This window comes from Mustela nigripes, chromosome 4 (genome assembly GCF_022355385.1).
Source record: "Mustela nigripes isolate SB6536 chromosome 4, MUSNIG.SB6536, whole genome shotgun sequence".
Taxonomy (NCBI): Eukaryota; Metazoa; Chordata; class Mammalia; order Carnivora; family Mustelidae; genus Mustela; species Mustela nigripes.
In genome coordinates, this window is record NC_081560.1 from 177993036 (window position 1) to 178008968 (window position 15933).

Consider the following 15933-nt stretch of genomic DNA (forward strand, 5'->3'; position numbering starts at 1 on the left):
CTCCTCTTTCTTTGGAGAGCAGGAGGTGGGTAGAGGAGAGTTTTACTTCAAAGAGCAAATCCATTAAGCGAAAACCATGTGTCCGCAGCATTTGATGCCTTGTGAGAGCTTAATAAATTGTTGTAGTAGGATGACGGTAATTATTCAAATAATTTCTCAAGAATTTCCTAACATCAAAATTAAAATAAAGTGCGACTCCAGGAATTGATTCCCACACCCTCCCCTCCCTTATCCCATTTCCCCAAATGCCTGAGTAGCTTGTTAGCAGTCAACACATCCTTTGAAGATTAAATAGCATTAAATTTTTGCCTTGCAAGGGAAGAGATTATGAATTTATGTGAAAACAAGTCTTTGGGAGAAATGTATGCAGAAATCTAAACAAGGATGAGATTTTGGTTTAAAGTCCGCAAAACATTCCACAAATGAGCAGAAACTGACCAAACAGACCTCAGTTCGAGGTTCAGCACCACCTTTTTATTAACTGTGTAACTCTGGACTCACGTCTTAATCTCAATAGACCCAGTTTTAAAGTGGGAATAATGGGGGCTCCTGGGTGGCTCAGTCGTTAAGCGTCTGCCTTCAGCTCAGGTCATGATCCCAGGGTCCGGGGATGGAGCCCCGCATCTGGCTCTCTGCTCAGCAGGGATCCTGCTTCCCCCCACACACACACCTCTGCCTGCCTCTCTGCCTACTTGTGATCTCTGTCTGTCAAATTAAAAAAAAAAAATCTTTAAGTGGGAATAAAGGCAGTATCTATAATATAGAGGTATTTTGAGCATGCAAAGGGATATTTCGTCCAAAATGCTTTACGCAGTGCTTGGCACATAGGGTTATCTTGAAATCAACAGAGCAATGAATTACAAACAATTGCCTTCACAGTCGATCTTAACCACAGAAGTAGATATTATATCAAGATTCTAATCTGTTTGTCCCTTCATTGAGGTTTTATATTAACATGATTTGCAGACTGTCCTTAAGACATTATTCTGTGTTGGATATCCCCAGAGGACTTAGGGATGATCTTCAGTGCTCCTTACCCTTCCTGAAAACCTTTCTGCTTGAGAAAATCATTGAATGCTCTTCGCTGAAAATCTTGCTCATTTGGCACCACGTGAGTTTCATGGAGGAGAAGGGGGACATCTTAAATGACAGTCACACTGAGCTCCAAAGGCCACGACACAGAGCCCCTGTCCCAGGGCAAGAACATCTTCTTAAAAATAATACATCCTCTGAAAATACATCTCAGAAACACGACATTCCATTAAGTCTTGCAATTTGCTCATGTTTAGCCTTCAAGCTTGAGTAACATATTCTTTTCATAAAACAGAAGGCAGCATACATAAGCTTCAAAATGAGGTGCAGAGTGGGTAAGAAACAAGTTGTCTACAGCTCAAATGTGGGTAGGAACATTCTCTTTATTTTACACACAAGAAGTAGGAACATAATTCAGTGCGGCATGTCTTTAACCAAAAATATGAATATAAATAAATAAATAAATAAATAAAATAATATATTTGCTTGTTGGACTCCTGACTTGAAACTTGTCTCTTACAAAGGAGCTAAAATATAAATTTGAGTGAAAACAGAAGTCATGGTAAAATTTTCACTCACCTGAGTTGTAAATTAGACCTTTTTATTCTTCACTTGCATGTTAACTGGTTCAAACGTTATAATTCATCTTATTTAATATACAAGGACTAAAGTATGACTGATTACAGATACCAGATTGAAAATAAACAGGTGGAAAAAAGTGCTCAGGGCTATCCACTTTGTGGACAGACTTTCCCCTGACTTTGTTCACAAACCTGCCATTTAAATTCATTTTTAGCTGGATAGGTAGACCAAAGGGATGTGTCGACTGTGATTTATTGAAACATCTGAACAGTTGCAAGATATAGCTCCTTCTGGTCATCTATCATTCCAAATGATGATTAAGTACAAAGGAAGATACAATTTAGAAAAAGAGCTACATGAAGTTGGGATAACAGGAATAAGCCACACCGTGGCTGTATTCATAATAAAATCTGAGAAAAAAGATTTAATAGGAAAATCACAATAGATACGTTAGATTTTGCAAAAGCTAATAAACATGACTGTGGAATGGGTAAAAACCATGATGCCTACTCGTAATTGAATATTGGTTTCTTGGGTCAATTTTTCAAGTGACATTATAATGGTCATTGGTTATGCATGCAAAGACTTTTCACCTTTCTTTGTTAAGTGTGAGGTTGAGAGAATTTTTTTAAGGAGAAAGCAGCTCAGTTCAGAAAAAGTCAACCAAAAGTGGGGGCTTTAGAGTCTAGAACCAATTCTTTTTCTTTTTTTTTTTTAAAGATTTTATTTATGTATTTGAGAGAGATAAAGAATGAGTGGGGGAGGGGTCTAGGAAGAGGAAGAGACTCTCCCTGCTAAACTCTGTGCTCTAGGCCTGGCTCAATCCCATAACCCTGAGATCATGACCTGAGCGAAAGGCAGACATGTAACCGACTAAGCAACCCACATGTCCCCGTTATTAGTATCTTAAAATCAATTAATTTAAAGAGAATTACAGTTCTTAATTCTGCTACAGTGCTTACATGTAGTCTTGTCTGGGAGCAGGGTGACATAAGGCATTATTTCCGAAGGAAACTGTTGTCCTCAAAGTGAGCTAGTACTGTGCTATTTGTTTTATAATCCTATTTTTATTCTATTCTCAGGCTGAGGAGACCTAAGGACATATTGGTCACACTTAGAAGTCTATAGGAATTAATGTGCATGCGTGAACCCACATCCGCATTTGTAAAAATGAGCATGTGTGTATGTGTGTTTGTGCATGTGTATTATTAGCCTAATAGCTAATCATGGAATTCTGGGACCAAGTGGCTTAAATTTGGATCCTACTTACTTGTTTACAAATTTGACAAGTAACTAAATCTCATTCTTGCTGTGTCCCAGTTTCCTTACCAGGAAAAGGGGGAAAATATGGGTATGTTCATACAGAATAAATGAGTTTATACCCTAAGTACTGAGAATGGTGTCTCTACATGTCATTAGTCCCTAATAAATGTTCATTATTTTTACTGTCAGGAGGACCTATATTTCAAGCAAAATTATCAGTGGTGATTTACTTTGTTCGAAACACACTCACGTTCTGTCTGCCTGGTGATCAATAATTTATCAGAATGTTAGCATAGACCAGGATCTCAACTTTTGGAAATCCTTGGGAAAAGAAAGCTGAGTGGCCTGTGGACAAGGTCTGGTAGCTACCTAAACAGAAATCATAATAGGCTTAACCATAAATTGTATTTTGTAGAACATCTTTGACCCTACCATGGTGCAGTATGCTTCATGAGGAAAGGGTCATGGACAAGTATGTTTGGGAACATGGTGTTCAACTCTACAAATCAGGTTTCTCCATCACAGATTGCAGGATATCTCAGAACCTTTAATAAACTAATGTGCATTCTGGGTCTCCGGGGACTACAAAATGCAATTCTCAACCTCTTTTCCTACAGAATCACTGCTTTTGCTTTTTTTAAGGAAAGCTTTATAAAATCACAAGGAATGTTAGGAATTCCTTAAAACACAGCTTGGGAAATGCTTCTTTAAGTAATTTTTCTCAAATTCAGATATTTTAGGCTGGTAAAAGACCCCAAGTACTCAACAAAATGCTCTATCAATGAGGGCAAGTGTTCCATGGATTCTCCCACTGGAAGGTCTTGGGGTTGTCGTTGTTGATAATGAGTTAATAATGGCTTGTCAGTGATTTAAAAAGAACATCTCCCAAGCCCTAGAGATTGCTGAACACTAGGAACCACGGGCTCTAGGCTTAAGTGTGATCTTTTGGGAATCCATTTGTACAATTTGGCGATGATGAGAATTTCTTTTTTATGGGTTAAAACAAAATTGTTAACTGCAGAGCAGAAGTTGGGTCAGACAGATATACTGCTCTCAAGAATGTGCTGATGATGATTTGTATTTTATGGTAGCTGCAGAGTTTGAGCTCCTCGTTAATGAGATCAAGCACCATTACATATATTACTGGCATCCTCTGAAACTGCAGATCTATTTTGAAATATCTTTCTGCTACATTTGTTCAAAGCATTGTCTTCCTGTTAAAAGAATTCACCTGCACGTTAAATTTCCTCTATAATATACTACTGATAGCTTAAAGAAATATTTCTATGTATCTCCCTGTCTGAATTTAGAAGCTATGTATTTTCTTTGAGTTCCATTTCTTCTGAAAACTAGTTGTTGACAAATACGACTGTCACAATGATTGTAGGACTGAATTACCCTGTTGATTTCCTAATTCGTTGCTTGAATTGTAATGACTCAAAATAAAAGCAGTCTCTCTAAAATATTTTGTCATCTTACATGGTTTGAAAGATAAATGGCCTTAAGCAAAATAGTTGCTGAAATTCTTTTGAGAGGATGAAGTGTTCGCATCAAGGCTTTATCTAAGAGAATGTAGGTGGCAAGGATTACTCTTTGGGGAATAGGTTTTCTAATCCAAGGAGGGGAATTCTGTAGAGTCAAGTCTAAAGTAAGGAAAGGAAGGTAAAAGGAGATGGATTTCCAAGTCAAAAGGAGAGCTGGAATGTGTATTAAAAAGAGTACAGGGTTTAGGTCTCGATCTGAAGCCTTGGGTAAATCAGGTAGCTGTCCAGTGTCAATTTCTCTGCTTATGAGATGAAAGGGAAGGACATCAGTAATCTGGAAGATACAACACTTTTCTTAAGAAAGTTGGTATGGAAGGAGAGGAACACAAGGAAAAATACGAAGTTTAGCAACTTACTATAGAATTCTTTCCATGTGTTAAGCATGGGGGAAAGTCATGCTGTTGGGCCTCGTGACTCTGTATTCTTTGGTTACCATTTCACATGCAGATTAACAATGGCTTTGCTTTGGGGACCACAGAGTTTCTAAACTCCATTCAGTTTTCTGCCTAGAATTTTCTATGTTGCTGTTGTATGCCTAGAATGTTTTATCTCCCCCCAACCCACTTCTCATTTGAAAGGCTTTCACTTACTATGCCTATAAGCTATGATATTAAGGTTCAATGCCAGCAAAGTTTCAGGGAAAAGAGTGAGAAAATTATTTAAAAGGACTACTTTTTGATAATGGCAGTGTTTTGACAGTTTTTGACAGGCAATTTGGAATAATGCAACCTCCTGGATTACAGCCAACCTCTGAAATGGGCTGTAATTTAGAATGATGGCAGCTTCTATAACCTCTATGTTGGAGAGTCACTGGAATTAAAAAAAAAAAAAAATCTCCAAATAGTTTAGGTTCATATTTGAAAATCTGGCTTAAATGTTCTGACATTGAGCCATTTTATTTAATGAAAAGATTTTCTTCTCTTATGCAGAGCTCCAAATACTGATCTGAAAGCTGGGGAAAGATTTCTCTGCCTTTTGCCTTTTTGTGGGCGGTAAAAGTCTTCTTCTCAGGTTCCACTCTCAACCAGATCGTAAGCATTCTAATGAGCTGGTTGTGGACACGTCTGCCCCTTTTCCCCACTGCATGAAATCAGATCCACGAAGGCATGGGTAATTGTATGATGCCGTCATCCTGTAGTGAAGGAAGTCCTGGGCTGTTACAGCTTCCAGCTTCTGCCTTTAACAAAAAATGTGTTGTCTCAGGTTCTAAGTCTAGTCCTCCAGGCCCCTTTGAAAAATAGTTTCTGTTACTTCCTTAATGCTGAGAGTTAAATGCTTTTTAAAGAGTTGTATAAGTTAAATATGAGCTGGGTGTGCAGTGTCGGATTTGTAACAGAGCCGCAATTCTCCAAACATACCAATATATTCCAAAATTGCCAGTTGCAGGCCATAAAATATTTACATTATGGAGTAAATAATGTATGTTTAGTAAGAAATGATGAAATATTTACAGTTTTTCTAAAGATACTATATGGTTAGGGTTTTTTTCCTCTACCACAGCCATTTTTCTTAAAGCAGGCAAAATGGGCAACTTTCGGAGCTCTGAGAACAACAGAGGAGCATCTAGGAAGGGAGAGAATGTTCTGAGGCACTAAGTAGAAAAGTTTCCACAAGGAGAAGGAACAACAGCTGACCCCAGATATCAAGATACATATTTCATATGCTTAAAGGTCTAGGGAGGCATTAGCAAACAATTTTGGTATTTTTACCATGAAACTGAAGGGTTCCTGGGCCCCATTCACGTGACACAGTTTTTTGCCAGAGTCATTGTGTGGGAGTATTCTGAACCTCAGAGGATGGTATGACCTTCCAAGCTTCCAAACAAACACATTTTTTAAAACCTCTCCCATACGCTCATTGACCCTGAACATGATCTAGAAAACCCAATCACAGTGTCATAAATCCTCACCACATGTGTTTCAGAAAAAGCCTGAAGAAGCCCTTAACGGAAGTTTTCAACAGAAAACAGAGAGAGTCTCACAAAGAGATTTTCAGCCCTCGGCCCACCCTGAGCCATTCCGATAGGATCACCCTCCTGTAGGACCTGGCAATCTTTATTTTTGAAAAGCTTCCCAGGTAATTCTGATGATCATCTGGGTTTGGGAACTGCAGTAGAAAGAATATTGATCCCCGAAAATATCCACATTCTCTTCCCTCCTGGGACCTGTGGGTGTCACCTTATGTGGCAAAAAGGGGGTTATGGATGTAGTTAAATTAAGATTCTTGGGATGGGGTTGTCTCAGGTTATCTGAGGGGCTATAAATGTAATCACAAGTCTCCTTTTCAGAGCGAGTCAGAAGGAGATTTGACAACAGAAAAAGGCAAAGTGAGGATGGAAGTCAGATGCTAGGCTGCTGGCTTTGAAGATAGAGGGAGGGGCACGCAACCAAGGAAAGTAGGTGGGCCCTGGAAGTGAGAAAAAGCAGGAACAGATCCTCTCCTAGAACCTCCAGAAGGAACCAGCCCCACTGACATCTCTTTCCTTTTTTAAAATTTGTATTTATTTATTAAAGATTTTATTTATTTATTTGAGAGAGAGAAAAAACAAGCACAGGCGAGAGAGCATAAGCAGGGGAATGAGGCAGCAGGAGAAGCAGAACTTCCCGCTGAGCAGGGAGCCCAACGTGAGGCTCGATCCCAGGACCCCAGAATCATGACCTGAGCCCAAGGTAGATGCTTAACTGACTGAGCCACCCAGGTGCCCTGGCTGACATCTTCTTAGCTCAGTGTAAGAGATTTTGGACATCTGACCTTCAGAATTGGAAAATAATAAATTTGTATTGTTTTAGGCCATCATTTTCCCTGAAGCAGTAGGAAACTAGTTCACGAACCATTGCCCTAAGCCACCTCAGTTTTAGGACTCCTCTGATGCCAGACCCTCAAGGCCTTGGGGTTTAACCTGTTCCCCAGCACAAGTGCAGCCTTGCCTCCAGAAACCACTGCCTGCTGCTCCTCTTCCCATCCATGGTGGGCACTTCCCTCCCAGCCAAATGCCCTTGAGGATGCCATAGGTGCCCAAAAGAGAAAAGGCATCAGTGTGGGACCGTGGCCAATAACTGCATCCCTCAAGTTTGGACATCAAGCCACAAGAATTCATCATAGCCTGCCTGCGTACTCGGCGTTCTGCAGCTCCTCTGGGCAATTCAGAGAACCCAGAGAGGTCACTCCTTATTCTCGAGCTGAGTCCACACACTGCAGAGTGACTGTGGGCACTTAGGTTGCATTTTCCAGGAATGTCAACACTGAGGCTCCCTTGGCCACAAAGGATATGGTCTCATTTGGGGAGAAGAGAAATGCATCACTGCCGTTTAGGGGAAGAAGATGATATCAAGGTATGGGCTTCCCAGTTATATGAACTCTGATTAGAAGACCTGGAAATCCAATCATTTTTCCATAAGTTTAGGCTTTCCATTAGCTGAGGGACCCATTAACAAATTGTCTTGCAGCCCTTAAAATGTAGCTCTATTTTCCAAGGAGGGGCGGGGAGAAGCTCTGTATTGTATCAGTATTTGCTCCTATCAGAACTCCTCGCAGTGAAAGGGGCGGGCGGGGTGGGGGTGGGGTGGAGATGGCAGCTGCAGAGAGCTGGGATAGCATCTTGTTTCTATGACAACAGTGTTGGCTCTGCTCCCGAGCTCCATCTGGTATTTTCAGGCTTAACAGCCAGGTAGCATCTAAATGCCTCGTGGAAAAAAAAAAAAAAAAAAAAAGTATCGATAGAGATTCTTCAGATCAGGCACAAATAAATACAGCAACACCCTGTCCTTTCTGAGAATAACAGTGAATTAGTTCACCAGCAACAGGGCATCACAAAGACAAACCACTTGGTCCATGGAACATGCTCGCCTCTATATTATGGACTAAGCAAGCACAACGCGCACATAAAATAAAGTGCTATTGGGGCAGATGGGGACTTTTTCCTAAAGGCAATCTAATGAGGCTCGCACGGGATGATTCTCTCCTTAGTCTCATGCTCTCTTCCCATCCCGCTCCGTGGAGCTCTGTGTGCTTTAGGTAATCTGGATGCAGCAGCTCTTACCTGCCTCACTGACCTTCCTTTCAGATTTTATCCTTGTTGATTACTGTTCCCTGGCAGCTCTGCAGAATTTATGAGAAGCTGAATTTCAGTCCTCCTCCATGGGCACTCGTTCACAGAAAAGCATGCTTTTAAAACAGCACAACATGACACAGCCGATTTTTACCTTCCCCTACCCTCATATTGAACATAATTGAGTGAAAGCACCTCCTTTTCCTTCCTTTATGGCACAATCATTAAAAACAACATTTTTACCAAGTCATAATTTATCTGAAATATGATGCAATACGGCTCCATACCTAGGTTGTCATGCAATACCTGAGATACACTTGTAATAAAAAATCACTCATTGTTTATCAGACGTTCAAATTTAACTGGGCATGCTGTGTCCTTATTTGCTGAATCTGGCAGTCCTGTTTATAGGCAAGAATACGGGCCTTTGCAACTCACCTGATCGCTTAAGCTTTGATACATTATATCACAATGTGAGCACATTAAACTGAGTATTGGTTTCCAGCATTTCCTGGTTATTACAACAAACATTTAAATGTTCATTGTTTACACCAGAAAGTTTATTTACACGAAAGTTTTGCATACATTCATTTTTCTCCTTTATTTACTCAATGCAGATTTCCTGGGCACCTGCTACTAGCTTGGCACCACTCTGGGAGCTGGGAATCCACAATGCACAAAACAAACTGGTGCTTCCTCGTGAAGCCAACATTCTCTTGTGGCTCCTGGTTTTTGTTTCAGGACTTTTACTCCCATTGCATACAAGGCACTCTGATATACAAAGGCCCATCACATAGGGGTCCGTCCCCCAAAGCAGATGAACTATACTAGATTCGTTGTCCCTTACTCATCTCCAAATTTCCCCCAGCCTCATCAAGTCAATCCCAAGTCTTTCCATGAACATTTAGTTACAGAAGAAATTTAAACTGTCATTTTTCACTTCCTTTGCCCCTCAGTATCCCAGATTGGGAGAGAGGTGGTCCTGGAAGGGGGGTACATTTCCTTATCTCTTTCTAAAGTCCTCTCTTGTCTTCCCTGAGATCCATCCACTTGAAGGTCCCTGCTCTGTCCTCTCTCCTCTGCCCTCACAGGAGAGTCAGACAAATGAGTGGCCCGTAACTCCTTCTGTCCCCTACACTCCTTTCTGTGTTGCCCCAACTCTTTTCTTTTCAACGATTTCATCCATTTGATACTGGTCACTACTAAACCAGACAGGATAATTAAAGTTGTGCCATATTCCAGAAAGTTTTTGAGATATGGACCTATTGTAAATTTTTTTTCTAGATGAGTCAGATTCTTTCCCTTATATCTCACATTTTGCGACACACTCCGTTTTATTTTATGAGAAGTCTAGGTAGGATATTATATACACTCAGGTATGATATTTAAAATGTATAACCACCATGGTAGACAAAATAAGGACCCCTAAAGACATTTCCATCCTAATCCCTGAAACCTATGAAATCCCTGAATCCTATCCCTGAAAACAATGTCACCTTATATGGCAAAAGGGACTTTCAAGCTGTGATCAAGTTAAGGATCTTGAGGTGGTGAGAGCATCTTGACTTATCCCGATAGGATTACAAACATCCTTATAACAGAGTGGAAGGAATGTCAGAGGAGAGAGATTTTATGGGGCTACCATGCTGACTTGAAGATGGAGGAAGGGGCAGGAGCCCAGGGACACAGGGAACCTCTATAAGCCAGAACAGGCAAGGAAGAAAATTAGCCTCTTGTGCTTCCAGAAGGACGGTGGATCCTTTGATTTTTGCCTAGGAAAACCCATATTGGACTTGTAACCTCCAGAGGTATAAGATAACACATTTGTGTTGTTTTAAGTCACCAAAGTTGTGGTGATTTGTTATAGCCTCAAGAAGACAATATACAGATAGGCTCAGACACTGAGAAATCAGAACTGACTCTGAGCAGGCTCCTCGAGGCGCTTTGCTGAGTGCTACCTCTTAGTTGCCAGGTTGTGGGAGCTCTGGATGGTCATAGAGTTGGGAGCCCCCAGTGGTGGAAGTTGGAGGTGGAGGTCTGGGGTGGTAGTTATTTACCAAACCCTGCGGGAGTATTTAAGTATTTTTATTGCCACAGTGGGTATACGTGTGGATTTCTGCTTGCACAAACTTATGCACAACTAAATCTGATGGATATAGGGTGGATTCTGGCATGACTCTTGAATTTTTCTTCCCTAAGTCCCTGATTTTAACTTTTAATCAAAGTGGACAAAACAATGATTCTAATATAATTCTATACTCATTTCTATCTGTCCTATACTGGAATTTTCCAGGGTGCGGACTGGGATGACTGCTTCTTGCTCAAGAGCTGTTAAAGATGAAATTCTTACTTGTTTGTTTGATTGTTTTTCCAACTTACTATCTGAATTTTCCATCTCTAAATATTAAGAGGATTTTTTTTCCCCCTTTTCAACTCTCCTATTGCCTCCTTTCTTTAATCCTGCCTCTCCTCTCCACAGTGAAAACAAGTGAAATAAGGGGGAAAGAGGGTCAGTGACTTGCTCAAAGTCTCCTAGCTAGTTATCAGCCACCCTGAGCATTGGACCTGGGTCAACACCCCATCCAGTGGTATGATGTCACACCTCCACAAGGGAACAATGCTTAGGGGTCACCCTTTTATTCTTAAAATGCGTTCAGTCTCCTACAGATTCCTCTTTGGCCTTCCACTGCATTCTGAATACAATCTGGACTGCTTCCATTGCTTTCAGGGCCCTGCACGATGCAGCCCTGCCCTCTTCACCATCCTGGTTGGTGCAGTGACCCCACTGGTCCTCTCCATTCTCAGATACCAGCTCTGTCCTGGCATAGGGGCTTCGTGAGAGCACAGATGTGTTGCCCACACCTTCGGCAGCGGGTGCTTGCCCCACACAGTTACATTTCACACTTACACTTGCTCTGTGTGCCTTGAGTTAATGAATGTGCATACTTTGCTGCCTGTTGGCTTGTAGGCTCCATGCGTGCAGAGAGCTCATTCATCTTGTTCACTGTTGCAGCAGAGCCTGGGACCCAGTAGTTCTTCAATGAACACTTTATGGAAGATGTCTGTGGTCATTCCTCACGGCCTCCCCCTAAAGTCATCTTCCCACTCCCAAAGCACAGAATTCCTAGTCTATCTTGCAAACCACTGACACGGGCTGCCAACCAGATGCAGGGGGCCAAATAAAAGGAAACACAAGGTGTCTGGTCATTTATGTAAAATATCATAGCTGGCACTTAAAGGAAGTAGAAACTAGCTTTCTGACCTATGCAGTAATCAGCTTACACCGTGAAGCAGGAGATTTGAATCCCCTTATCTACTTCTAGATGAGAATATTATGTCTCATTTACAGTTACAGCCTTCTGGACTGAAATATCATATTTTATGAGTAATAGCATCTGTAAGTAAGATAAAAGACATCGCAAAAGAAAATGAAAGCATTTAAAATACAACAATTACCGGGCGCCTGGGTGGCTCAGTGGGTTAAGCCGCTGCCTTCGGCTCAGGTCATGATCTCAGAGTCCTGGGATCGAGTCCCGCATCGGGCTCTCTGCTCAGCAGGGAGCCTGCTTCCCCCTCTCTCTCTGCCTGCCTCTCCATCTACTTGTGATTTCTCTCTGTCAAATAAATAAATAAAATCTTTAAAAAAAAAAAAATAAATAAAATAAAATAAAATAAAATACAACAATTACCGAAATAAAATAATCTTTAGGACATTCTTCTGACAAGTTCTCTTAGGGTTTATTAATTTCTTCTAAGAATATCACCATGAATCTTTTTTATGAGTGTTTGGATCCTGTGTGCACAATCTTTGCATTTATTCACTTGAGGCTAAGGCACAATAGAGTTCAGGATCTCAGCCTTTTCCTGCTATCCTCCACATTAACATCTTGAAAAAGGAAATTGTAAAGGTATATTATCAAACAGTTTAAGAAACCTATTGATGTATGCATTTCATAAGTAGAATAATGAGATCTAGCAGGAACAGAATTACAAGACCAACAAATTTCAAATGATGATGTATATACGACTTCAGTAATTCTAATATTTGCAATATTTCCTTATTTGTTTTCAGATATTTAAACTCCTTTCACTCTGTATGCATTCCCTTCAATTCTATTCCACAATTACCTACTATTACTTATGAAATAATCAGCTTATTCTGCTGAAATGTTTCTTACTGAGCTCTTTTATTTCAACGCTAATTAATTGTTTCCTTTAACCATCTTACAGAGTTTCCATATTCTATTATCAACACACCTGCAATGTCAAATAAAAGATAAGTTTTATGAGCCATGTAAACTATGATAAAACATTTTGAACTGTCTATGGCATCATGAAGGGTAAATAATGATAGTGTCTGGCTTTTATAAGGTAATACTATTGTACTAGGGCCGCTAAGTCATTCCAACATTGGAAGCATAAAGTAATTTTATCCTGACAAATGAGCAATTTAGCAAATTGTTTTAAGAAGAAAAAGGATTTATATAGTTCGCCATATATGTATATATATATATAGACATTACATTTTTTCCAAACTTTCTAAAGACTCACGGTGAATAATTCATTGAAAGTAATAGAAATATTAAAATTTATCCCAAATTTCCAAATAGTCACTATGACTAATTTCCTGAAATTAATAGAAATCTTCATAGAAATTATAATAAGAGAATATGTTAATTGTTGACCTAAATTTGAATGTATTCAAAGAGTCATTTATTTGCTGAGTAACCATGTACTTATTAGGTAGGCAAAGACTATGTTAATGATGAAAATAAATAACTGGTAAGATAAAAACACACCTGGAATTTCTCTTTTAATTCTTTCTGTGTAATCCCAGACTACTTAAATTTATTGTCATGGAAACTACAACTTGATCCAACCAGATTTCAAGGCCCTCATTTATTCATCTTTATAATTGAAAATTCTTACTTCCCTTCCATATAGTGTCCACCAATAAATATTTATTAAAACAAATGAATTATACAAGGTGAAGAAGAGTGGTTTCCAGGTTCTGTTTTGTTTCTGTTTTCCAGAGCTGACAGGCTGATCTCCTGGATAGGGACCCCTGGGGCAGTCTTCCCGGACCCTTGCTTGGACCCTTTCTTGGCTCCTGACCCTGACAGTGTGAAAAGCCAAGTCCACCAGCATCACTACAGCTTTTTATTTCCAAAGAGTTTGCTGTTTCATGACTCCTAATGCGTTGTTGGAATTTCTTCATACAATATATTTCACAAACAAAACAAGTTTGTTTTTCTCAATCAATAATTAAGAATTGACAGTTTGCTTTCATTTCTATTACAGAAGTGTAAGATGGAAAATTAAATTGATAGCTTTAAATTTTTATATATATATGACTTTATCAAATATGTGTGTGTATTTTTGTATATATCCATAAGGATCTATGCATGTGTGTTTTCCCTATATACACCTATAGCTAGCTAGCTAGCTAGCTAGCTCCTAATCTCCTTAATGGAGAAGGGCTCCTACAGTAGGTTAATTGCCCCAGGCCTGCTCTGAACTTTAGCTGTTACACCCTTGCTTCAAACTCTTACTAGAGAGTTCAATATAGAAAAAAGATAAAAGAGGACTTCTTTTTTTTTTTTTTTTAAGAGGACTTCTTTTAACTGAAATACTTGAAAGCCACTGGTGAACAAAAAAGATCTTTTATTGGAGCAGAAGGAATTAGGAAGGAGTTCTAGACCTAGCTCTGACATTAATTGCCTCTGCCATGTTGAGGAAATCCATCAACCTCCAAGGCCTCAGTGCTAACATCTATAAAATGAAAGGATTGTGCAAGATGTTTTTAAAGTCTAAGACAAACACTAAACATTAAACTACTTTAAACAAGAAATACGTCGGTTGTAATAGAAATAAATCAGTCACTTAAGTTTAAAAAAAAGAAAACCATAACTCTTTCTTCCAACTTAACTTTTAAGGTCTGCTATATACATCGAATTGGGTCCCCACCCCCCACCCCCCCAAAATACATTAGAGTCCTAAATCTCTGGTAGCTCAGAAGGTGAGTTTATTTGGAAACAGGGTTATCACAGGTGTAATTATTTAAGATGAGGTCATACTGGTGTATGGTAGGTCTTTTATCCAATATGACTGGTGTCCTTATAAGAGGAAAGAGACAAAGAGACGGAGACAGACTTGGAGAACGTCAACGGATAATGGAGGTAGAGATTGAAGTGTTGCATCTAAAAACCGAAGAACACCAAAAATGACCAGCAGGGACCAGCAGCTATGAAGAGGCAAAGGCCTGAATATCCTTAGAGAGCCCAGAAGGAACGAACCCTGCCAACATCTTGATTTCAGACATTTGGCTTCCAGAAATGAGAGAGAATAAATTTCTGTTGTTCTAAATCACTGAGTTGTGGTATTTTTGTTATAGCAGCTCTAGGAAACAAATATAAATATTAGGAATTGAATATGATACTTTGTATACAAATTTCATTTTTAGTTTTACATGTTAGATATATAGTGACTTAAATAAGCATTTACAAAGCATGATCCATTCTCAATTATTTTTCTTTCAATAACATTTGATTTTAATTGGTTATATATGCATTGCATTATTAGCCCGAATTCCGCTGTCAAAAAATGTCTTCCGAAAAGATATTAACTTGTTGGTGATAAGTGTATTTTTGGGAAATATATCTGCTTTGAAATGAAACACAGCTGCTGAAACAGTCTTATTTTCTCCAGCCTCTAGTTTTTGGAAGCAGGAAATGAAGTAGTTAAGGATCTGCCTTAAGATTTTATCAGGGTTTAAATCCTGATTCTGCTACCATATGTGACCATGGACAAGTTACTCAATTCTCTCTGCCTCACTTCTCCAACTGTAATATGGAAAAAAATAAAAGCCTTGAACTTATAAATTTACTGGGTTGCTTAAGAGAATTAGGATGTGTCAAGGTCTCAGACAAGAGTTGGCATGTAGTAAGTTATTAATACGCGTTAGCTGTTATTTTCTTCCTTTCTAGTGCTTCAAACCTCTGCCACAGATGGGCCACATGGAGCAAATTTGACAGATCCCTCACCTGTGGAAAATATGAAAAGTGTTAAAGACCATCTGAATGTTGGCTTCATCTAACTGTCTTTCCCCACTCCCTTACTAGCTATCTACTGAAGTCACACCCTCCTTGAAAAGGTAGCTCATATTTTATCCCCCAGAGATAAGTCTCCTGCCATCACCTACGTCAGATTTATTCTTTCTTTCTCTGCCATATTCCCCTAGCACAAGGGGGAAGCTCTTGTATACAGTCTGCTTAGGAGTTATTTGTGCATGCTATGTCCCATTTGATAGACAATGACCTCCAGGAGGACAGGGCTCGCACCTTTCAATTTTGTATCATCTGTAGTACCTAGCAGAGATTTTTTTTTTATACTTAGTAGATACTCAATAAATGGTTGTTAAACTTGGTTGAACCTAAATTTTGTTTTTCTTTTTGGCAGATGCCC